The 25,700-nt window shown below is 41.1% G+C and overlaps 1 protein-coding gene across 7 annotated transcripts in view; it reads right to left on the reverse strand.

The window, feature by feature from the left end:
- The window catches only part of RGS6 (regulator of G protein signaling 6), a 626,178-nt gene extending 601,371 nt beyond the window's left edge, over positions 1-24,807 (reverse strand). For 2 of the 7 annotated variants that reach the window (XM_030930579.1, XM_030930576.1), the window contains exon 1: positions 24,250-24,757. The gene's annotated coding sequence lies outside the window, so the exon portion shown is untranslated. Of the gene's footprint in view, positions 1-23,425; positions 23,752-23,889; positions 24,077-24,249 lie in introns of those variants that run through there. The other 5 variants (XM_030930580.1, XM_030930577.1, XM_030930578.1 and 2 more) reach the window with 4 other exon arrangements.
- Positions 24,808-25,700: the final 893 nt, after the last annotated feature.

Genomic DNA, 25,700 nt, shown 5'->3' on the forward strand with positions numbered 1-25,700 from the left:
CCTTATTTCCTCACCTGACCCTTTTTCCTTCTGAGTCACTATCTCACATGGCCACATCCTAAACTTTGTCATCACCTCAAATCCCACTACAAGCATCCTCCACTCTGTCCACCCTTCCTCTTTTCAGCTCACTTACTCTGCATTCACTGCAAACAATCTTCAAACTTATTTAGACATTTAATCCATTGAACACGCAGCATTTTTACTATCCATTACTACCCTTCACTTTCCCTTCACCATCCACGCTGGCTCCATCATTATACTCACTCATAATCACTCCCTTGCACATACCCTCTACTCCTGCATCTCCCCTTGTGATGGTTAATACAGAGTGTCAACTTGATTGAAGGATGCAAGGTATTGATCCTGGGTGTGTCTGTGAGGGTGTTGCCAAAGGAGATTACCATTTGAGTCAGTGGGCTGGAGAAGGCAGACCCACCCTTAATGTGGTGGGCACCATCTAATCAGCTGACAGCAAATATAAAGCAGTCAGAGAAACATGAAAAGGCGAGACTGGCCTAGCCTCACAGCCTACATCTTTCTCCCATGCTGGACGCTTCCTGCCCTGGAACATCGGACTCCAAGTTCTTCAGTTTTGAGGCTCGGACTGGCTCTCCTTGCTCCTCAAACTTGCAGACAGCCTATTGTGGGACCTTGTGATCATGTAAGTTAATACTTAATAAACTCCCATATATATATACACACACACTATTATATATATTCTATTATATATAATTCTATTGTATATATTCATATATATAAGAATATATATATTCTATTATATATATATATACACACTATATATATATAGTATTAGTTCTGTCCCTCTAGGGAACCCTAATACACTCCCTTTCTGTGTCATACTATCCTTGCAAAACTCCAACACTGATGGAACCCAACTATCCATCAACCCCAAGATCCCATCCAAACAAACACTTTGGGGGTGGAGAGGAAGTCACACAATCAGGCTGACTAGCTGCATTAAATTCATGACCACAAACATTAAATGAAGAGTCAACACTGCCTGCCAAACCCAAAATGTTTTCCTACCAAGCTTGTTTCTCCCTGTCTGAAATGGCTGTCATATCTTTTCCCAGCTCATATTTAACACATAGTCTTAGCTGATGAGCTCACTTCAAAATTCATAGAAGAAATGGACGCCAGCAGAAGGCAAGTCCCTCATCTTCAGACACCCTCATTGAAGCCACCATGTTCTCCATCTTCCTTTCTCTTCTGGGGAAAAGTTTTGCTATCAGAGGAATTTGAACCAGAGCAACTCCATCTTGAATAGGGGCTGGGTAAAATGAGGCTGAGACCTACTGGGCTGCATTCCCGGACAGTTAAGCACTCTACGTCACAGGATGAGATAGGAGGTCAGCACAAGATACAGGTCATAAAGACCTTGCTGATAAAACAGGCTGTAGTAAAGAAGCCGGCTGAAACCCACCAAAACCAAGATGGTGACGAGAGTGACCTCCAGTTGTCCTCACTGCTACACTCCCACCAGCGCCGTGACAGTTTATAAATGCCATGGCAATGCCGGGAAGTTACCCTATATGGCCTAAAAAGAGGAGTCAAGAATAATCCACCCCTTGTTTAGCATATAATCAAGAAACAGTCATAAAAACGGGCAACCAGAAGCCCTCAGTGCTGCTCTATCTATGGAGTAGCCATTCTTTAATTCCTCTACTTTCTTAATAAACTTGCTTTCAGTTTACTCTATGGACTTGCCCTGAATTCCTTCTTGCATGAGATCCAAGAACCCTCTCTTGGGGTCTGGATTGGGACCCCTGTTCTGTAACATTACCATGTACCAAAGGGAAGTTCTTCCATCTTTGCTCTTAATTAGATGGTTAACAGAACATTACTGCTCACGTACACCCTACCACCACACCAACTGGGCTCAGGTATAACAATGGATTACAAATAAAAGACTTCCAAGACACAGTGTCCCTGAGGAAGAGTAGTTGGGGAAACCTGAAGTCAAGAGAGGAGACAAAAACAAGGACCCTTGCGGGGGATTTGAAGGCTGTAGCACCTACAGCTCAGCAAACACTAAACACAGCCCAACACCTAGCCAGATTAAGTAAAACCTCACACTAAGTGCCTACCTACCTCGGTTCCTATGACCCAACACATCATGTCTGGCTTTCAACAAACAATTACAAGGCATGATGAAAGGCAAGAAAAACACATTCTGAAGAGACAAGCAATCATCAGAATCAGACTCAGATATGTCACGGATGTTGGAATTATCTGTGTCATTAACAGGAAATTTAAAATAACTACGATGAAAAATGTTAAGGATTCTAATGGAGAAAGTAAATGGTAATGAAATCAGAGAGACAGAAACACTGTTTAAAAACTCCTTTGAAAAGGAAATGCTAAAAATCAAAAACACTGTAACAATTGAAGAAGGTTTTCCATGGGCTCATCAGCTGACTCAAATGGCCAAGAAGAGTAAGAACTACCATTTGATAGCACAAGAGGGGAACTAATGTCAATAACAACTTAATTGTACATTTTTAAATAACTAAAAGAGTGTAACTGGATTGTAACACAAAGGATAAATGCTTAAGGGGATGAATATCCCATTCTCCATGATGTGATTACTATGCATTGCATACCTGTATCAAAACATCTCATGTACCCCATAAGTATACACGCCTATTATGTACCCACAAAAATTTAAAAAGTAAAAAATTAAAAAATTTTTATAAAGAATCCATGAGCTTGAAGGTCAATCATGAATTTCCAAACTAAAAAGAGAAAGAATTAAGGGAGAAAAAAAAAAAAAACAGAGGAGAATATTCAGGAACTCTAGAACAATATCAAAAGCTATAACATAAATGTAACCAGAATCCCAAGAAGAGAAAAAAGAAAGGAGAATAAATATTAGAAGGAAGAATGACAGAGAACTTTCCAAAATTAATGACATATAATAAACCACAGATCCAGAAAAGTCAGAAAACACCAATCAGGACAAACACCCAAAAAAAAACAAAAACTACACCTAGGAATATCATATTCAAACTGCAGAAAACCAAAGACAAAGAGGAAATCTTAAAAGAAGCCAGATCCTTACCTATAGAAGAACAAGGATAAGAATTACAGAATCCATGCAAGCAAGAACGTGGAGTGAAATTCTTAAAATGTTGAAGAGAAAAAAAAAAAAAAACGCCCACTTAGAATTCTACATCTAGTGCAATTATCCTTCAAAAGTGGAGAAAAAATAAAGACTTTCACAGACAAGCAAAAACTGAGGAAATTTATCACCAGCAAACCTGCTATGCAAGAAATGCAAAAAGAAGTTCTTCAGGCAGAGGAAAATTATACAGGTCAGAAACTTGGCTCTATAAAAAGAAAGAACAAGCATTGATGAAGGAATAAAAGTAAAAACAACATACTGTATTTTTCTTATTCATAATTGGTCTAAAAGAAAGAAATAGATCCTTTTGAATAATGTTCATAGGACAAAAAACATCTTTTTTAAAAGGCTAGCATATCAATGCCTAACACAGAGCTCTGGAATAGTCCTTGACAATTAACTGGCTCAAAGGTTGGTAAACCTGGGCCCATGGGACAAATCTAAGCCTGTTGCCTGTTTTTATATGATCTGTTTGCCAAGAATGGTTTTCATATTTTTAGATGCTTGAAAAAAAGTGGAAAGAACAATGTTTTATGACACATGAAAATTGTATGACATTTGAGTGTTTCCATAAATACACTTTTATAAATAAATGCCCATTTGTTTACTGTCTATGATCACTTTTATGCCACAACAGCAGAGTTGAGTTGTTGCAACAGGGACTGTATGGCCCCCAGAATTCAAAATATTTACTATTTAGCCCTTTACATCATAATTTTTTCTGTCCCTTGAACAAGCCCAAGCCTTTGGTTTTCAGAGGATGGCACTAAGGCCTGGGAACGTCAAGTTGCATTCTAATGTCACTCTGCTGGTTAGCACTAAGAGTCAGCGTTTAGAGCTTGGGTCTTCCCTCTCTTCTCACATGAGAGGACTTATATTTTGTAAGTATGGGTTCCAAGATTATAGTTTCTAAACTACTGACTATTGGGACTGCAGAAGTAACATTTTATTATTCTCTTATTTCGCATGAAAGATTGTATCACTGCTAGAGAAGAAGTGGGAGTGACAGAGAAGCTTTGCCAATTTTTATACACAAGAAGTGGATGACTAAGAGATGAAGAGGATGACATGTTCCCAGGGGACCTAAGAAGAAAAGCACTCCTATTGGCTTTTTCTTTTTTAAAGAATGTCAGTTTTATTCCTTAGGATTTCATTGTTTTCTTTCTTTTTCAAAAAAGAACAGGTAAAATCAGTATGCTTATATGTAAAACGAGGCATTTAAATGTAATATAAGGTGCACCTCTTCAATGACTCCGTAATGCCTCCACTGGCAGCAGCAATGGTAGCCTTTTCCTCTTCTTAAGATAGCAAAATTTAACAAAAGAAAATCTTTTCATAAAGTTCACCAAGCAAAAGCAATATAGATCAAAGAAATAACTATTGAATAGGTTCTTGGGGGTTTTACAGTTTTACTCATACCATGTAGATGGCAGACAAAAATAGTACAATTTGAATTTGCAGTACCAATTCCTACAATGATGATCTAACTTGTAACAGTCCAACCGTCAAGAACAACGAGAAAGGCAGATAAGGTATAAAGAGAAGAACTCCCAAGGCAATGAGGATACATGGGATCATGATCCAAGAGAAAAAGGAAGTATAGAGGTGAGCCCGCTATTCCGTGTAATTATGGCTTTAAGGCATTTAATCAGATTCAACACCTCTTCACGAAAATACTCTTAGCCAATTTTAAATGCAAGGGGACTTGCTTGATCTGATAAATGGTATTTGTAAAACACTTACAGAAATATTTAATAATATTTAATAGTGAAACTTTCCCATTGAGATTGGAAATTAGACAAGAATGCTCACTATCACTTCTATTCACCATTATATTTGAGGTCTTAGCAAATACAACCGGCAAGAAAAACAAATACAAGTCGCAATAATTAGAAAGGAAAAAGTAAAAACTCTTTTACAGGTAATTTAACTGTGTACATGGAAATTCATAATAATTTATGAATGCAATTACTTTTGTACCAACCTAATACACAGAACTATTAGGATTAATCAGTGACTTTAGCAAAGTCAGTGAATACAGGTCAATATATAAAACTCAATTGTATTTTTTGTATATCAGCAACAATCAGGAAATGATATATTTTTAAAGATATCATTTATAATAGCATCAAATAATTTCAAATACTAGGAATATATATTTAAAAGATGTGCAATAATTTTACAATATAGAGGGATACAAAATTGCTGACAGAAGTGAGAGACAGATCTAAATAAATGGAGGGATATTCCACATTAATGGATTAAAATAGTCAACACTGTAAAAACATTAATTTATTCCCAATTTACGCTAGAGATTTAATGCAATCCCAATCAAAATTCCATCAAAAGATGATTTTAAAATTTATACAGTAATGCAAATGGTTAGAAATAATGAAGCTATTCTTTTTAATTATATTTTATGTTAAGTTCTGGGGTACATGTGCAGGATGTGCAGGTTTGTTAAACAGGTAAACGTATGCCATGATGGTTTGCTGCACCTACCAACCCATTGCCTAAGTATTAAGCCCAGCATGCATTAGCTACTTTTCCTGATGCTCTCCCTCTCCCCATCGCCCCCATCCCCAACAGTCCTCAGGTGTCATTCCCCTCCCTGTGTCCACAGGTTCTCATTGTTCAGTTCCCACTTATGAGTGAGAACATGCAGTGTTTGGTTTTCTGCTCCTAGATTAGTTTGCTGGGGATAATGGATTTCAGTTCTATTCATGTCCCTGCAAAGGACATGATCTCATTCCTTTTTATGGCTGCATAGTATTCTATAGTGTATATTACCACATTTTCTCTATCCAGTCTATTATTGATGGGTATTTGGGTTGATTCCATGTATTTGCTATCATGAAAAGTGCTGCAGTGAACATATACATGCATGTATCTTTATCACAGAATGATTTATATTCCTTTAGGTTGATACCCTGTAATAGGATTGCTGGATCGAACGGTATTTCTGCCTCTAGGTCTTTAAGAAATCACCACACTGTCTTCCACAATGGTTGACTCAATTTACACTCCCACCAACAATGTAAAAGCATTTCTATCTCTCCGCAGCCTCGCCAGCATATTGTTTCTTGAATTTTTAATAATCACCGTTCTGACTGGTGTGAGATGGTATCTAACTGTGGTTTTGATTTGCATTTCTCTAATGATCAGTGATGTTAAGCTTTTTTTCATGTTTTTTGGCCACATAAATGTCTTCTTTTGAGAAGTGTCTGTTCTTGTCCTTTGCCTGCTCTTTATAATTGGGTTGTTTTTTGCTCGTAAATTTGTTTAAGTTCCTTGTAGACTCTGGATATTAGACCTTTGTCAGATGGATAGGTTGCAAAAATTATCTCCCATTCTGTAGGCTGCCTGTTCGCTCTGATGATAGTTTGTTTTGCTGTGCAGAAGCTCTTTATTCTAATTAGATCCCATCTGTAAATTTTTGCTTTTGTTGCAATTGCTTTTGATGTTTTCATCATGAAATCTTTGCCTATGCCTATGTCCTGAATGGTATTGCATAGATTTTCTTCTACGATTTTTATAGTTTTTGGTTTCACTTTACGTCTTTAATCCATCTTGAGTTAATCTTTGGATAAGGTGTAAGGAAGAGGTCCAGTTTCAGTTTGCTGCATATAGTTAGCCATTTCTCCCAGCACTATTTATTAAAACTGGAATCCTTTCCCCATTGCTTATTTCTGTCATGTTTGTGGAAGATCAGATGGTTGTAGATGTGCAGTCTTATTTCTGAGATCTCTATTCTGTTCCATTGGTCTATGTGTCTGTTTTTGTACCAATACCATACTGTTTTGGTGATGCTCGCTTTGTAGTATAGTTTGAAGTTGGGTAGTGTTATGCCTCTAGCTTTGTTCTTTAGAAGTCATTCTTAAATAAGAACAAACTAGAGGGTGCACACTACTGAATATCAAGACCTCTTATAAAGCTCATGTAATTAAGACAGTGTGTTATCAATATTATATTAGAGAAATAGAAAAACGGAATGGACTAGAAAACACAGAGACAGACCACAAATGTGACTGACAACAAAGGTGACATTTCAGAGCAGTAGAAATGAAGAGATTTTTCAATAAGTGGTGCTGGGTTTATTGGATGTCCATAAGAAAAACAAAATAAATATGGATGCCTTTCTCACACCATAAACAACAATCAGCCACAGGTAGACTTTTACAACCTAAAGATAAAGGCTAAAATGAAAAAAAAAAAAAAAAATGGAGCCTCTATAAATTAAATAGAGTAGCTTCATAACCTTAGGGTAAGCAACAATTTATTAAGTAGGCACAGGAAACAATAACCATAAAGGAAGAGACTGATAAATTGGATTATATTCAAAGTGAGATCTCCAATTCATCAAAAGAGAGTAAAAGGCAAACCACTAGAGCTGGGAAAAGATAGTTTAAATACATATGACAGGTAAAAGTATTTTTATTAAAAATTTGTTTTTAAAAGAAGACTTCTATAACTCAATAAGAAAAAGATTAAAAATCTAGTTTAAAAATAGGCAATAAGCTTGAATAGGCACTGCAAAAGACAAATAAAAGTGGCAAAAAAATTAAAAAGGCACATCATCAGTCACCACAAAAATGCAAACTGAAGTCATAAGACACCACTACGCACCCACCAGAATGGCTAAAATTCAAACATTTAACAATCTCAAGTCTTGCCAATGATATAAAGAAACTGAAACACTCATGAACTGATGATAGGAATATAAATTGGTAAAGCCACTTAAGAAAACCCTTTGTAGGGATAGAATAAAGCTGAACATATGCACACCCCATTACCCAGCAATCCAGGCTCAGGTGTGTATACCAAACAGAAACACATTCATATGTGTGCCACAAAGCACATACAAAAATATTCATAGCAGCGCTATTCATAATATGTCTAACCTAGAAATATCCCAAATGTCCCTCAACAGTAGATGAATAGTTTGTGGAATATCACAAAGTAGAATACTACACAGCAATAAAAATAGTTTACTGCTACACACTGCAACATAGATGAATTTCACAAACAATGTTGTGCATAAGGATCTAGAAAGAAAGAGTACGGGTATATATGTATGATTTCATATTTATTTCATTTGTTTCAAAAAAGAGAAAGCTAGTGTTAGAAATCAGGTTAGTGGTAGCCACTTGGGAGGCTGAAGTGGGAGGATTGCTTGAGCCTAGGAGTTCGTGGCCATCCTGGGCAACATAGCGAGACCTCATCTCTTTAAAAAAGAGAGAGGGAGAGAGAGAGAAAGGAAATCAGCTGGTTACCAATGGGAAAAAAGAAATATGTACTTACTGGGAGGGCCCATGAGGTAGTTTCTGGAAAAATGGTAATATTCTCCTTCTCGATCTCAGAGAGATAACATGAATGTGTTTACTGTTTGAAAATTTATTGAACAATGATTTGAATACTTTACATATAACATAAATACTTTTCATATAACATAAATATGTTTTACTTCAGTAGAATTGTATGTTTGAAAAAGAATAGTGCAAATAAATGCAGATCTGGAGGAAGGATGCAGCATATTGGGTTCTCAAGGTGGCATTGCAGCCCTCTCACGTACAGTGATGCAAAAAGTGACATCATGGCAGGGTTATAAGTGCAGGGATGATGAAGGAGCCAGAGGTTGTGTCTGTTACCACTGTGGACTGTCCTGGCCAGAATATGCTCATTATCGGACACACAGATCCAACCAACGTAGACATGTGACTAATTAGGACCGAAGTCCCTCCCTGAGACTGAGATAAGGACGCTGGAAGAAGGAAGATTCCTCCCCTGTGAGGTGACTGTTGAAAAGATGTGAGGATAGAAATATTAGTGACCATCTTCTTTTTATCTCATGTCATAGAAGGAGGAAGTCAAGAAGACAAGGTGTCACGTAAGAGTGCTGACAATGTCATTTAAGTCCCTGGATCCAGCTAGGCCTGAATTCTCTGATTATGCAGCCAGATAAATTTATTTTTGCTTGAGATACTTGGATTTTGCTTCAGTTCAGTTGGCGTATTTGTGTTTTTTTGTTTAGTCTGCATCAGAGTGAAGACTGACTCTCCATCACTATCATCACTATTATATGGCATTCAAGTTCCTTCTCACACTGGCTCCAACTTGCACGTCGCTGTTCATCTTCATATACCCAACAACATGGTAATCTTAACTATAGAAAACTCCTCCAACCAAGAATTTCTAATAAGCAAATTCAACTTATACCTATTTCCAAATACATATTTGATAATCAATTGGTCATCTTGTTAAGAATAATTAGAAAATATAAGAATCTCACGCCAGTCTAGGTAACGTGATGAAACCCTGCCTCTACAATAAATACAAAATTAGCTCAGAGTGGTGGCACATGCCTGTAGTCCCAGCTACTCGGGAGGCTGAGGTGGGAGGATCACTTGAGCCTGGGAGGTCAAGGCTGCAGCGAGCCAAGACTGCACACTGCAACCCAGCCTGGGCAACAGAGTGAGACCCTGTCTTGAAAACAACAAAAAAAGACTCCTGGGATTAGAAACAGATATTTTTTAAGTGGGGGAGGGGGTTTTAAGGCAGATGGCAGGCAGGGGAAGTGGTTTTTGCAGAGAAGTTTTGAAAGCTAAAGGAAGCCAAAAAATGAAAACCTGGAATTGGTAGCATATGCTTTGGCATGACACTAAATACCCTGTGCACGGGGGTGAGGTATCTGAGGACTTCCTAATCAGTCATGCCAACTAAGTTAAATAAAGTTTATCCCAAGATGTATCTATCTACTTTACCCTTTAGCCATAGGGAGATCCAGGAGAGCAGTCAGCCTCTCTGGCTGAAGGGCACTAAACGTTTGTATACAGAGCCTGGAATGGAAGAGTGCCCTTGTGCATGAGAATTGTGCACTGACTGTAATAAAGCAAAACCACCTGTAAGCAATTTCACTGTAAGCGGGGGTGACAGCTGGCAAAACAGCAAGAAGTCACTGGAAATTCACTGTGACACACTGCTCTTACCAACATAAGGTGAGTAAAATGTCACTCATAATCTACTTTTGTTTTCTCATTTTACTTTCAGTAAACATGACAAATACTTATTGAACAGTTTTGCTTAAACCTAGATTTCCCCTATCCTTGTTTTCATTAGAGTTTTAAGTTCATCAACACGGACTCCTCCTGACAGAGAGGTTTTTAAGGACCTCACTCTCTGTATGGGGAGTATTAAGTATTCTTTGCACATTCTTTGCATTTGATCACCTGAATACTTTTGTTTACATTGAAATGCCCGAGCACATTCTTGCCATCTCTGTCCCCTGGCCCCATTTCTGCAGGCCCCAGACCCCTCATTCCCCCAAGGATCAATTCATCTACTTAGCATCTTCAGTGAAATCTCTCAGTGGGAAGTCATCTCTCCCTAACTTTCCATATATAGGCCTTGCTTACCACATTCCATCTCTCCATTTGTTTTCCTTCTTCAGAATTTTAAGTTTCTTGAACACAGGAGCCATATCCGATTAATCATTATCTGGAAACGGGTCCTTGGTAGGAAGACAGATGCACTGTCTAACACGGACCAGCAGGACAAGGAGTGGGGAGGAGCAGCAGAGACCCCACACCAGCTGTGACCTGAGGTATGGAACATCCTGCCCCCGCGACCCCATTAATAGTTGACTAAACCAGAGATTGTTTCCAGGTACACACTCTCTTTCAGTAACCACCTCAAAGCAATCACAATTTCTCAGCCCTATTCTGCAAATGGGAAGAATGCAGATCAGGAGAGTTCCACTACTTTGTCTCCTGTCACATACCCCTGGCTATCGGCAGAAACCAACAGCCAAGCCCTAAACCACCTGCTGTCCTGAAAATGAAAGTGCCTTCCCTTTAAAAACAACAAAAAAAAAAAGTCTAAAATGTAATCAATAAATTTATTCTTCGTGAATGCGTTCTTTCTATTTTGACCAGCTGCTGAATCAGTCTTTGTATTAAGATGTATGGTCAGCAAAATAATATAATGGCATCTTCCTGCTTGGTTTGGAATCTAAACACTGTAGCACTTCCACAGAAGTTTAAGGAGAAAATATATGGGACATGTTATTTAGAGTTATCTTTTTTTCTAGAGAGGTCACACCACAAAATGCAGCCAACTCAAAAGCTGTTTCTCTTGGATTGGGCAGTGTAGATATACATAATATTTTTCTAACTGAAATTAGTTAATAATTTTTAAATGAATTAAAACTTGGCGACAACAGGGCTTTCTGAGCAGCACATACTTCTCGCTTAAACACAGTCTCCACTGTCCCTAGTGCAACCCCAACCACGAGGCCCCCAGGGTCAGGTGCCACTTATCATCACACATGGATGGCTGTTTTGCTTTCAGAGAAAAGGAAATGTTATTTGGCATCCGGGTCTCTCTTGACAACAAGTCAGAGGACCCCATATTTCAAGAGAAATAGATATAAATGTATTTCTTTCTGGGAGTAAAAACTTTCTCTGTGTAATGTACAAACAAAACATGCTTTTGATTTGCAAAGATTACAACTTGTTACTATTGTGGAAGAAACCTCACTTGTTTCCCTCATTTCCTTTACCTAACTGGTCTTTTGAGTGTTTGAGTTTGCAACTCATTTTCAAAATGCATTTTCTTCCTTCCTTCATTTCACAAATAGTTCTTAAACAATTAGTATGAATCAGAATCTGTGATAGATGCTGAATCTACAACAGGAAATAAAAGAGTCTCTGCTTGTATGGAATGTATATTCTAGCAGAGGGAGACAGACAATATATAAATACATATAATGCAACGTCATGGTGATAAAGCTGTGATCAAAAATAGGGCAACTAAGACAATGAAGAGCAATGAGAAGGGGCAGGGATTATTATTTTAGCTAGGGTGGTCTGAGATGGCTTTAACTATGAAGAGTTTATATTAGCCCTTACTCTGAAATCAAACCATTGTTTTAATAGCCAATTACAGTCATGCACCACGAGTCAGTGATGGACCACATATATGAAGGGGGTCCCATGAGATTATAACACCATATTGTTACTGTATCTTTCCCATGTTTAGATATATTTAAGTACAAAATACCACTGTGCTACAATTGTCTACAGTATTCAGTACAGTAACATGCTGCACAGTTTTTAGCCTAGGAGCACTACACCATACGGCCTAGGTGTATAGTAGGCTATACCATCCAGGTTGTGTAAGTACATTCTAGGGTGTTCACACAACAACAAAAATCACCTAATGATACATCTCTCCGAATGTATCCTGGTCATTAAGTGACACATGACTATTATCAGCACCTTTCATCTGAAAACTTTGCCATTATCCCTTTTTGCACCTATAAAATTTATTTCTGTTTCCCAAAGCCTGTCTCTTCCAGATCTGATAAAATGCTGTCTCTGAACTAAACTATAATGTACTTACTGTCTTCATCATCTACTTGCTACCAAATCTGACTTACAAAATCCCCTGCATTTTTTCCTAAACTATCTTTTAACATCTTTTATTGCCAATTTTCTATTTATTCCTATCATCTCCCCAATACAAGTGAAATGATCTCAAGGGTAGGGTCTCTGTTTATTCCCCACCTTGTGCTATATAAAAGAGCACAAGGACTATGGGGTCAGAAAAGATCTGAGTTTAAATCTTGGTTCCTCAATGGCTTAGGGCAAGTAACTGAACCTCGTTTCCACTCGGTTCCTCATCTATAAAACAAGCGTAATACCACCTAACGCCTCTTAAAGGACTTTGACTTGCAAAAAGCTTAACAATGCTGATTGTTATTTTGTAAGATCAGCCCACAACCATATGACAGACCCATAATTTTGTAGGCTGAGCAAGTTTTCGTTTAGGCAACCATTTTTTATCAAGCATTTACTTGTGTATTGGTCTTGTGCTGGAGGTGGAGATAAAATTATAAACATAAATTATAAAACCAAAAAATACCCCAAACAGACCAAAGCCCAGTGGAATGGACAAACATTAATGTAAAACCAGAAACTAGGATGACAGTCTCACTATATTAGGGATCTGAAGTAGATCTTGCCAGGTAAAATCAAGCAAGCAGTAAGAACGAGGGCTATAACCATGTGCACCTTGCATCTACACTCATACCAATCCATGTACCCACATTAGTCCATGAATGCCTACCAACACTAGTCCATCCTTCCTCCCCCACCCACAGCTGCCACTCTGCAACTCAATAACTCAGCAAACATTTACCAGACTCCTACTATGTGCCAAGCACTGTGAGAAACCCCAAGGATGCAGAGAAAAAAATAAAGCATGGGCTTACTCTATGTATCTGGCATAAGCCCTATCAATGCAGCAGCAGTCTCCTTTTTCACTTCTCTTCCTGCTGGTGATTAACGGCCTTTCACCTCCAGGAAACAGAGGCATCTTTGGCTACCACAAATATCTTGCCCACGCTGCCTTCTCCCACTCAGATGTCTGGGCCACTTGCTTTCTACAAGCCTCCTCAAATCTCAATGTGAGAATTATGGAGCAGAATTCTCAGAGACTTGGGAGCGCCTCAAATGCTGGACTAACACAGCAAGTCCTCAGGAACAGAAAATAAAAAGGAACCATTATCCTGAAATACTTATTTCTCAACAGACTCACTCTAAAACTTATTAGAAAACAGGAACTGTGCTGTGACAGTCCCATCTTCTTAAGTGTCTGTGCTTTCTATGCCCCATACTTCATACAGGGTCCTGCATTCTCCTCATGGTCACACATACTCAAAGGGTATTTTTTAAATTATTCTTTCACAGATGAGAAAACTAACGTTCAGAAACACAATTAATAGGATTTTTAAATGCCTGCTGTGCTCCTTTCAGAGCAAATAATAGCAGTTCTCTGTCCGGGCTCCAGGCTAGCCAGGTCTTCATAAGAGCAACACAGGTGCCTGGGGTATTTCCAAGAGAGTGCCACCACCAGTTCTCATCCATGCAGGAGACCTCACCTCAGCTGGCTTTGTAGAATGCATGCTTCCATGTGTGCAAGCAAATAGGCTCTTGGGTCAAGCAGATACTAGTGAATGAGTGAACTCTACCATGGACAGATCTAAAGGTGGCTTTCTCTTTGATAATCTAATCAAATCACTGTGAAATGCCAAGACAGCTAGCCTTTAAGACAATTCATTTGCATGGCCTGAGCTATTAATGAACAAGGATCTATTTTGTTCGTATCCAAATATTCACACTTTTTTTGAAGTTACCACACATAAAAATGGTGGTTCTTTGTACCACCTTATGTTACTAACACCTAAGTAGAAGGAAAAGATAAATTTTCTATAAAAAAAGGTAACCACATAAGGATAATCAAAAGTTCTAACTGGGGTATTTCAGCCAGCTAGAATCTCCTAGCTATCAAATATACACATTCAATGTCCCCAGAGGGAAGTGGTGAAGAACACCGCCCTTTGGTATCAGGAGGCCTGCATCTTACTTCTGATGCTACTTCACTTCGTGGATTTATGCAGGTTAATTTATTTCTCTAAAGTTTTAAATTTCTTCATTCATGAAATTGAGACCTATCTTACAGAGTGGTAGTAGGGTTCTAATGGGCATTGCTCTGCCTTTTTTCTTAGTGGGAGGGATGGGGGATGAGGAGAGGAGTGGGGAGATTGCTTGCTTTATCTGCTGCCTTGGTAATTGGGGTAATTAACAGTGAACCTCCCATTTTTCGAAATATGTGTATGTGGTAGAAAATAAATGGCCTCTTCCAGGCCTCAGAGAGGCAACGGTGAAGTATTTGGTAGGCTTTGTGGTTTGGAACATCTCAAGCAGGTATTTCCAGTTGTTATTTAATGTAACTCATTAGGTTTAATGTTCATTTTAACTGGCTACTTATAAGCATTTTTGCATTTTTTGCAATTTGAAGTAGTGTGGTCCATGAATGATTATAACTCTTATTACAGGCTTAATGTTTCCAAATTCTGGATGATTATTCTTTTGTCTTGACTACTCCAGAAAGATATTCCTCCATAAGAGAAAAGTAATATTGATTCAGCCAATGCTTACTGAACACCTATTGGCAGGTATATTTTGGGGCACTGGATGGATGGATGCAAAGAAAAGTCAAACAGGCATTTTGGCCTGTAAGGAGCTTACTGCGAAAGCCTGTGAAAAGTCAAACAGGCATTTTGGCCTGTAAAGAGCTTACTGTGATGTGTGACTGAGTGTCAACTTGATTGCATTGAGGGATACAGAGTATTGATCCTGGGTGTGTCTGTGTGGGTGTTGCCCAAAAGAGATTAAATATGTGAGTCAGTGGGCTGGGGAAGGCAGATCCACCCCTAATCTGGTGGCCACAATCTAATCAGCTTCCGGCAAATATAAAGCAGGCAGATAAACACGAAAAGGAGAGAGGACACAAGCCTCCTAGCCTACATCTTTCTCACATGCTGGATCCTTCTTGCCCTCAAACATCTGACTCCAAGTTCTGCAATTTTGGGACCTGGACTGGCTCTCCTTGCTCCTCAGCTTACAGACAGCCTATTGTGGGACCTTGTGATTGTGTAAGTTAATACTTAATAAACTCCCTGAGATATATATGTCTTATTAGTTATATCCCTCTAAGAGAACCCTAATACAGATTTTGGTACCAGGAGTGGTTCTAGAGGAACAGAATATTAGGAATGGAGTTCTTTCGTTGGTTTTAGGTTTTCTGGAGTTGGCTGCTTAATATGATTAGACCCAAAAATGCTAAGGACTCTACTTCTAATGGTATAGAAAACACTGATAGTCCTTGGCAGAAACTGTTTAGAGAGTTATGCAAAATAAATGCATTTGACACTCCTGATTCACTGCTCGTGAGAGGCAAGGAGTTTAGTGACTCTGTACATGGTACATTTGACCATATGTGGAGAACCAAGGAACACAATGAAGCTGGTTGGTTGCTCCTAAGTTCAGTGAACAAAGTGATGAAAGAAAATCATTAACTCATGGTTTCTGTCTTCTGGCTTCAGAAGCAGATACTGAGCTTCAAATCTGCTAAGATTGAGCTTCAAATCTGCTAAGATTACCCTAAGTGAGAGTCTTATCTCCTGTAGAGAAAGAGCCAAAATTTTGGAAAAACAGACACAAGCTCTTAAAGGCAGCCCACTGTGAGTGAGCTGGAAATGCCTGATCTCCCTTGGCTTAATGTAGATGAAGGAATCCAAAGGCTTAGGGAGATTGGGGTGGTGGAGTGGATTAGTCCCTTTAGACCTACTCATCCCAGCTGGAAGGGTCCAGAAGACATACTCTTGACTGCCTTGCAAAATAGACTTGGGAGGGCAGCACCTGCATCTTTGAAGAGCCCTGTAATTATTCTTCTCTGTATGTCAGATCTAATGGTGGGAACCACAGTCACTCAACTACAAAATTTAAATACAATGGGAATAATTGGATCCAGAGGTGGCAGGGGCCAGGTGGCAGGGGCCAAGTGGCAGCACTCCACCGTCAAAGGCAAGGTGAGCATAGCTACCATAATGGACAGCAGAGGCAAAGTGGCAATCAGAATAGTCTGACTCATGTAGAGCTCTGGCATTGGCTAATCGTGGTGTTCCTAGAAGTGAAATTGATAGGAAGCCTACTGCATCCCTACTTCAATTATACAAACAGAAAACTTCTAGGTTGAGTGGACAAAAGACTAATTTAAATTATAAAAACAGAGAATCATGGCTCCTCAATCAATTTCCAGACTTGAGCCAGTTTAAAGACCCAGAACCCTTTGGATAAAGGGGTGGCTGGGTCCCCTTGAGGAAGGACCCCACTACATTACTGAAAATTTATGAAGTGGATCTTTGTCTCATCCTTCCCCAAGGAGACCTGTGGCCTTTTACCAGGGTAACTGTGCACTGGGGAAAGGGGAATGATCAGACATTTCAGGGACTACTGGACACTGGCTCTGAGCTTACACTGATTCCAGGAAACCCAAAACATCATTGTAGTCCTCTAGTTAAGCTAGGGGGTTATGGAGGTCAGATAATTAATGGAGTTTTAGCTCAGGTCCAACTTACAGTAGGTCTCTGGATTTAACCTGTGGTCACTGACCCAGTGCCAGAAAGCATAATTGGCATAGGCACACTTAGCAGCTGGCAGAACCCCCACATTGGCTCTCTGACTAGTAGGGTGAGGGCTATTATGGGGGAAAAGCCCAAATAGAAGCCATTAGAGATGTCTCTGCCTAGAAAAACAGTAAATCAAAAACAATATCACAAGCCTAGAGGGACTGCAGAGATTAGTGCCACCATCAAGGACTTGAAAGACGCAGGGATGGTGATTCCCACCACATTCCCATTTAACTCTCCCATTTGGCCTGTGCAGAAGACAGATGGGTCTTGGAGAATGGCAGTGGATTATCATAAGCTTAACCAAGTGGTGACTCCAATTGCAGCTACTGTACCAGATGTGGTTTCATTGCTTGAGCAAATTAACACACCTCCTGGTACTTGGTATGTAGCCATGGACTTGGCAAATGTCTTTTTCTCCATTCCTGTCCATAAGGCCCACTGGAAGCAATTTGCCTTCAGCTGGCAAAGCCAGCAATATACCTTTACTGTCCTACCTCAGGGGTATATCAGCTCTCTGGCTTTGTGTCATAATCTTACTCAGAGAGATCTTGATCGCTTTTCACTTCTGCAAGATATCACTCTGGTCCATTACATTGACGTAATGCTGATTGGATTCAGAGAACAAGAAGTAGCAAACACACTAGACTTATTGGTGGGACATGTGCAAGCCAGAAGAAATAAATCCAACTAAAATTCAGGGACCTTTCACCCCAGTAAAATTTCTAGGGGTCCAGTGGTGTGGGGCCTGTTGAGATATTCCTTCTAAAGTGAAGGATAAGTTGCTGCATTTGGCCCCTCCTACAACCAAGAAAGAGGCACAATGCTTAGTTGGCCTATTTGGATTTTGGAGGTACCACATTCCTTATTTGGGTGTGTTACTCAGGTCCATTTATTGAGTGACCCGAAAAGCTGCCCGTTTTGAGTGGGATCCAGAACAGGAGAAGGCTCTGCAACAGGTCCAGGCTGCTGTGCAAGCTGCTCTCCCACTTGGGCTATATGACCCAGCAGATCCAGTGGTATTTGAGATGTCAGTGGCAGATAGGGATGCTGTTTGGAGCCTTTGGCAGGCTCCCACAGGTGAATCACAGTGGAGCCCTCTAGGACTTTGTAGCAAGACCCTGCCATCTTCTGCAGATAACTACTCTCCTTTTGAGATACAGCTCTTGGCCTGTTACTGGGCTTTGGTGGAAACTGAACATTTAACTGTGGGTCATCAAGTCACCATGCAACCTGAACTTCCTATCATGAACTGGGTGCTCTCTGACCAATCTAGCCATTGGTGGGTTGTGCACAGCAGCATTCCATCATCAAACAGAAGTGGTATATACTTGATCTGGCTCAAGCAGGTACTGAAGGCACAAGTAAGTTACACGAGCAAGTAGCTCAAATGCCCATGGTCTCCACTCCTGCCACCCTGCCTTCTCTCCCCCAGCCTGCACCCATGGCCTCATGGGGAGTTCCCTATGATCAGTTGACAGAGAAACAGAAGAGTAGGGCCTATTCACAGATGGTTCTGCATGGTATGCAGGCACCACCCGAAAGTGGACAGCTGTAGCACTACAGCCCCTTTCTAGGACATCCCTGAAGGACAGAGGTGAAGGGAAATCTTCCCAGTGGGCAGAACTTCGAGCAGTGCACCTGGTTGTGCACTTTGCATGGAAGGAGAAATGGCCCAATATGCGATTATATATCAATTCATGGGCTGTAGTCAATGGCTTGGCTGGATGGTCAGGGACTTGGAAGAAGGATGATTGGAAAATTGGTGACAAATTTGGGAAAGAGGTATGTGGATGGACCTTTCTGAGTGGTCAAAAACGGTGAAGCTATTTGTATCTGTATCCCATGCAAGTGCTCACCAACGGGTGACCTCAGCGGAGGAGGAGTTTAATAATCAGGTGAATAGGATGACCTGTTCTGTGGACTCACTTAGCCTCTTTCCCCAGCCACCCCTGTCATCACCCAATGGGCCCATGAACAAAGTGGCCATGGTGGCAGGGATGGAGGTTATGCATGAGTTCAGCAACATGGACTTCCACTCACCAAGACTGACCTGGCTATCACTGCTGAGTGCCCAAATTGCCAGCAGCAGAGACCAGCACTGAACCCCCAATATGGCACTATTCCTCAGGGTGATCAGCCAGCTACCTGGTGGCAGGTTGATTATATTGGACCTCTTCCATCATGGAAAGGGCAGAGGTTCGTCCTCACTGGAACAGACATTTACTCTGGATATAGGTTTGCCTATCCTGCATGCAATGCTTCTGCCAAGACTACCATCTGTGGACTCACGGAATGCCTTATCCACTATCATGGTATTCCATGCAGCATTGCCTCTGAACAAGGCACTCACTTCATGGCTAAAGAAGTGAGGCAGTGGGCTCATGCTCATGGAATTTACTGGTCTTACCATGTTCCCCATCCTCCTGAAGCAGTTGGATTGACAGAAAGATGGAATGGCCTTTTGAAGTCACAATTACAATGCCAACTAGGTGACAATACTTTGCAGGACTGGGGCAAATTTCTCCAGAGGGCCGTGTATGCTCTGAATCAGCATCCAATATATGGTACTGTTTCTTCTATAGCCAGGATTCACAGGTCCAAGAATCAAGGGGCGGAAGTGGAAATGGCACCACTCACCATCACCCCTACTGAATTAGCAAAATTTTTGCTTCCTGTTCCCTCAACATTACATTCTGCTGGCCTAGAGGTCTTAGTTCCAGAGAGAGGAACGCTGTCACCAGGAAACACAACAATGATTTCATTAAACTGGAAGTTAAGATTGCCACCTGGACAGTTTGGGATCCTCCTACCTTTAAGTCAACAGGCTAAGAAGGGAGTTACAGTGTTAGCTAGGGTGATTGACCCAAACTATCAAGATGGAATCAGTCTACTACTCCACAGCAGAGGCAAGGAAGACTACATATGGAACACAGGAGACCCATTAGGGCATCTCTTAGCATTACCCTGCCCTATGATTAAGGTCAACGGGAAACTACAACAGCCCAATCCAGGCAGGACAACAAATGGTCCAGACCCTTCAGGAATGAAGGTTTGGGTCACTCTACTAGGGAAAAAAAAATCATGATCTGCTGAGGTGCTTGCTGTAGGCAAAAGGAATACTGAATGGGTAGAAGGTAGTCATCAATAACAGCTACGACCATGTGACCAGCTGCAGAAACAGAGCCTGTAATTGTCATGAGTATTTCCTCCTTCGTTTGTTAAAGACATGTTTGTGTACGTATACACTTGTGCTAAGAAAATATCTTTTTATTTCCTTTTCCTTTATCATGTGACATAAGATTTATTGACTTCATATCAGCCTTAAGTATTGTTAACTTTATGTAATAGTATTTGTGTTGGGGATTGGTGCATTTCTGGTTGCACGAAGGATAGTTGTATTTTGTTATGCACAATTATGACCTCATTATTGTCTTTATTTGAAGATTATGTATGATCTCAGGAGATGTATATGGGTTCAAGTTGACAAGGGGTAGCCTTTTGATGGTTAATACTGTTACCTTGATTGCATTGAGGGATACAGAGTATTGATCCTGGGTGTGTCTGTGTGGGTGTTGCCCAAAAGAGATTAAACATTTGAGTCAGTGGGCTGCAGAAGGCAAATCCACCTTTTATCTGGTGGGCGCAATCTAATCAGCTTCTGGCGAATATAAAGCAGGCAGAAAAACACAAAAAGGAGAGCTGAGCCTAGCCTCCCAGCCTACATCTTTCTCCCATGCTGAATGCTTCCTGCCCTCAAACATCCGACTCCAATTTCTTCAGTTTTGGGACTTGGACTGGCTCTCCTTGCTCCTCAGTTTACAGACAGCCTATTGTGGGACCTTGTGACCATGTAAGTTAATACTTAATAAACTCCCCTTTAGAGATATATATGACATATATACATATATATAGCATATATATGTATATATCTCATATGTAGCATATATGTATATATGTACATATATCATACATATGTACACACACACATATATATATATACTATTAGTTCTGTCCCTCTAAGAGAGCCCTAATACACTTACCCTCTAGTTTTCACTGTCACCAACCGAGTCAGCATCATCCAGGGACTTGTCAGATATGCACACTCTCGAGTCCCACTCCAGACAGAATCAGAGACTCTGGGGATGACTCTCAGGTGTTTCTGTGTTTGAACAAGCCCTGTTCAAGTAACATTCTCATGTCAAAGCAACAAATATATCATTAGCTTATTGAGTTAAATCTAAAAGTACCTTTTGCCCTTTAGGGAAACAGGCCCAGAGGTCACAGGAGAAGTTGGTGGAGCAACTGCAACCAGAACTCAGGTCTCCCGTCCACAATGGCCAATGACCTTTCTACTTCTTTTCTGATGTTTTAATCCCTAAATCTGATAGGAAGCCCCAAGCATTACCAGCCCAAAGTGCAAACACTGGTTTTCAAAGAGCAGGCAAAGAAAGAACCTCCTCTCTTTGAAAATTAGGACCACCAGGAAAAACTAATATCTGATCAAAATCATTCTGTAAACAAGCAGTCCCAAGCCTTTAATACATTTCCAAGTTATATTTACAAGTTACATTTTATAAAAATGTGTGGGGGAGGGGTGCTGGGTAGAAATAAATGACTAGAATAATATTTGGAAGAATATACAGTTAAAGATATGTTAATAGTGGCTCCCCCTCCATAGCAGATTATGGATAACCTTTATTTTTTTCTTTGTATTTTCCTGAATTGTTTTCAATAGCTAAATATTACTTTTGGAATCAGGGGAAAAGTTAAAATTGTTTTTTGAAATATTATATCCATATCACTCAACACGAAAGTTTATTTTGTAATTCTATTTCTTTCCATACAGCAGGATAGTGTGTGTATAGTAATTATTTATATCATGCCATATGTTACAATGAAGATGAAATTTGGTAAATATATTCCTTCCAGCTGGTACTGAAAATGAAGAGGTTAAATGCATTCCTAGGTTCAGAACACTATGAATTAAGCTAACTGCGAAGCTAAAGGAAAAATTAATCCCAGTATTGAGATCTCTGGAAGCATCCTTTTGAAAAACGTTTATGTGACACACAGCTCCTTATTCCCATCCCCCTGATATTTAACCCCGGCACAAAACAGAATGTTCAGCAATTCCTGGCAAAGTCTTAGGAGTTCAGGGGATAAAATGCATGGGAGAAGATGAGAGACATAAGAAATGGAATGATTCTACTTTCACATAAAATTATGTCCCTGTAGACAATGAGACATCCAAAATTACTGGCAAATTTCATTGTCCACAATAACCTTAAATTTATTTTTCTTTCTCAAGCAAAGGTCTATTCACTTAAAAAACATCTATGTTGGAGATCTTATTCTGCAAATCCAAACTAAATAAATAATTAAAATGGACTCATTTAAATAAACATTTCTGCTACAAAAGCATTGTCGTAATGCTTCACTTGATAAGACGAATTTATTGCTTCAAAGAAAATCTAGTCTTGTTTTACTGAAACTCTCAGCAATATAAATTCAGTGAATGTTAACTGAAATTCCTTAAAGGAAATCATAAGTAAAGTTAAGATCCGCCAGAATAAATATATAAAAGGAAACACCGGTGGCCTCTCTCCTTCATCACAATACCTCCCAACAGCTGACTTTTCTAGAACTCACAGACTCAGGAAAGGCTGAGTTATTGGGAATAGACCCTCTCTACATATACATAGTTTATGGTGCCTGAGATCATATTTACAGGACAATTTAGCTTAACAGTGGTACAGTATCAAAGAACTCAGAATTTATCATCTTGGCTTTCCCTATTTAGCATGCAAGATTTGGCTTACAAAGATTTTTCTCTCTCAAGAGTCTCACCAAATGTCCCTCAGCCCTCTACTTTCCTTCACAGAGTAGTCCCACCCATTGAAAAAGTAATAAACTAAGAATAAAGAATATTCATCTTACAGAAAGTTTACCACCAACGTCCCAGTTCCCACTCCATGTAATTACCTATTTGCCTATGAAAATTGATATATAAGAGCCGTGTTGTCAACACAGTAAACCTAACAGTTCCCTTTCAGCTTACACTTTTTGACAGATCATACACACACAAACTTGTAGCTCATTCTCTAACTCCATTTTGATACTTACAAGCCCAGTTCTTCCATCTCTCACTTTCTCTGGAGAGAAAAGGGTCCAGTGGTAGGTTTTACCTAATCTCGATTATTTTTGCAGTTTTTCTTTGGTTAAAGGTATTGATCAGAACTCACCTCCCAAGCACTGATAATTCCAAGCCGACGAGACCCCAAATATCTTCAGTTTGTAACATAGAAACGCCACGGGTCTCAACGAGAGAGAAGGAAAATAACGTTCCTACTCCGTCAAATTAAGAAAAAAAGAAAGAAAGAAATACAGCAGCTTTCATTCTGAACAAAATTAAATTTTCTGGGTCACTTTCCCTGTCTCACTGGGCCACTTTTTTACGCAGCCTGCCGGTGACTGTAAACACGGTCTCTTCACTCCTCACGCAACCAGTTCAGTTGTCATCCTCTCCAAGCGAATGGCCACGGCGTCCTTTGCTAGCGCAGTTCCCAAACAACAAACCTCCCCACCCGCCCCTGCCCTCCACACCTCACCGCGGAGACTCGCTTTCTTTTCTTCCAAACCACAAATGGGCGAGCTTGTTCAGAGAAAAAGTTAATGAATGCCTGATTTACAGGCAAAGCTGCCCTACCTGCGATCACAACATCGGAAGACTGGAAGTACCTAAAAGCGCCATCCTCTGCGCTCTCGTCCCCGTCGGTGTGCGCTTCACACCCAGAAACCCAGGAACATGATTTATATGCAGACCTGCACCCATCCCACACAAGTCCACACGCCAGCTTGCCTAACCACTTATGTAAGCTCGTGCTTCCACAGTCCCAAACTGCAGACACACACACACGGGCACCTGTCACGCATCTGAAATGGACAAGCACCCACACCCAGGAGATGAAATCAACACATATTAACGGGGTGGGGAGGGAGGATACTGTTTTAAATCATGTTTTCCCCCATTTGTTTCTTGCCCATTTTTTGTCACAACTACAATTACCTTAGCAACCAAAGAATTGCCGTGACTCTCCCTCGGGCTCCTGAATTTCTCCTAAAGCCAACCTTGCGCCAGGTTCATGATAAAGCTGGAGAAGCCCAGGGAACCGGGGACGGGCAGCCTCTTGGGGGCGGAGGGGAAGTCTAGTCCGTCTCCGCGCCGCTCCCCACAGCCTCTCCTCCTCTTTCCGAGTTTCCGTGGTGGCGAGCGCAGGGTCTCAGCGAGAGGAAAGCGAAGCCCCGGGCCCGCGAGGACGCGCGGCGGGTCGCATGGTGCCAGGTCGCAGGGCGCACAGGGTGTCTCCGGCGCGCACCGGGCTGGCCTGGCTCTCCGCGCTCCCGGGCGTTCGCCGCTCGCCCGCCTCTGCCCGCCCGGGCCGGCAAGGGTGCGCGGAGGTCGGTCCGTCCCCTCGGCGCCCGGCGGCTCCCGCGACTGTAGGAACGCGGCGCCCGGGCGGAGCTCTCGCCGCCTAGCAGGGCCGAGCGCAAGGAGCTGCCCCAACTCGCGAAGCCGTTCAGCTCCGCCGCCCGCGAGCTGCTGCAGCGGCGCCCGCTGTCGGATGCCGAGCGGAGCTGCAGCCCCGTGCTCCGCGCACCTGGGCGCCGGCACCTGGACCCGGACCGCGTGCTGCAGGGAGGGGCCGGCGGGCGGGGACCGGCACCTGAGCGGGTCCCGAGGGCGCCGCCGCCCGGCTCACCTGTTCCCAGAGCCGAGGAAGGCGCAGACCGTGATTTGCCGGAGGAGGAGAAAACCTAGAAATTCCTCATCCTCGAGAAGCCGTGGACAAAACCGAGAGACTGGCTCGACTGGGCGGAGACTCCTTTGATCAATTCCAAACTGGCCCCGTCCGTAAACTTCAGCGGCGTCAAGGTTCTCTTAGGGATTCCCGGTCCGGGGTGAGGCAGCTTCTGAATCTCCGTCACTGACGTGTTGCTGGCGCCCTCTAAATTAAAACGGGACACCGCGATCGTCAGCGATATTGTTCCTAATCTCGTCATTTTTATTTATTCAACATGCACACCACAAGCTGCATTTGGAGTATTATAGGATGATTCCTATCTGGAACACTACAAAAGAACTTTCGAGAAAATTAACTCTCAAATATTCTTGGGGGAAGAAGAAAAAAGTTGAAGACAGAAAATGAGAAAATAACTTGAACTGATGCCTTTCTTTAACGTGGGAGTTTTGAAATGCGATGTGTAGTTAGATTCAGGAAGTTGCAGGTGGAAAGAGGACACGACCATTAGTGCTGGACGGTAACCATGGGATTTATGTGCAATATCGATGCTATCAATATCAAGAATAAATTTGAGATTTTGTCCTGAATTGTAGTATGTCACCAGAAAAGGGGAAAAATACTTGAAATAAAATACCTAAATGCCTTTAAGGACGGATGACCTGGACTCCTCATTCACATGGGTCCAGAAGTTAAAGAGTAAAGTCTTCTTCCCAAA

The sequence above is a fragment of the Rhinopithecus roxellana genome, chromosome 5 (genome assembly GCF_007565055.1).
Source record: "Rhinopithecus roxellana isolate Shanxi Qingling chromosome 5, ASM756505v1, whole genome shotgun sequence".
NCBI classification, from domain to species: domain Eukaryota; kingdom Metazoa; phylum Chordata; class Mammalia; order Primates; family Cercopithecidae; genus Rhinopithecus; species Rhinopithecus roxellana.